Consider the following 336-nt stretch of genomic DNA (forward strand, 5'->3'; position numbering starts at 1 on the left):
GTCGATTTAGTCTTATTTCAGGAAATATTTATTTTAGGCAAGTGCTGTAGCAACTATGTGGTGAAGGAATGTGTAGGTGCACTGCACCCGGTGTCAGGAATCGGAGTGGTGCATCTGGAAGGGTGTGCGGAGCTGTCTGGACTGAGCTTCCTTACTTACTGGGAGTTCACCTAGCCCCACCCACCGGGAAAGCTCTCTGCCCCATTCTCAACCATCCTTAATAATCAAGGTACTTCATAACCTTTGTTGCTAATGGGTTTGTATCCGCACCCAGTTCAGAAAGAAAATAAGTAATTTTTTTAGGGTGCTTTTCTTTTTTTTGTTTGAGAAACACTC

This window comes from Myotis davidii, unplaced genomic scaffold, assembly GCF_000327345.1.
Source record: "Myotis davidii unplaced genomic scaffold, ASM32734v1 scaffold399, whole genome shotgun sequence".
In the NCBI taxonomy this organism is placed as follows: domain Eukaryota; kingdom Metazoa; phylum Chordata; class Mammalia; order Chiroptera; family Vespertilionidae; genus Myotis; species Myotis davidii.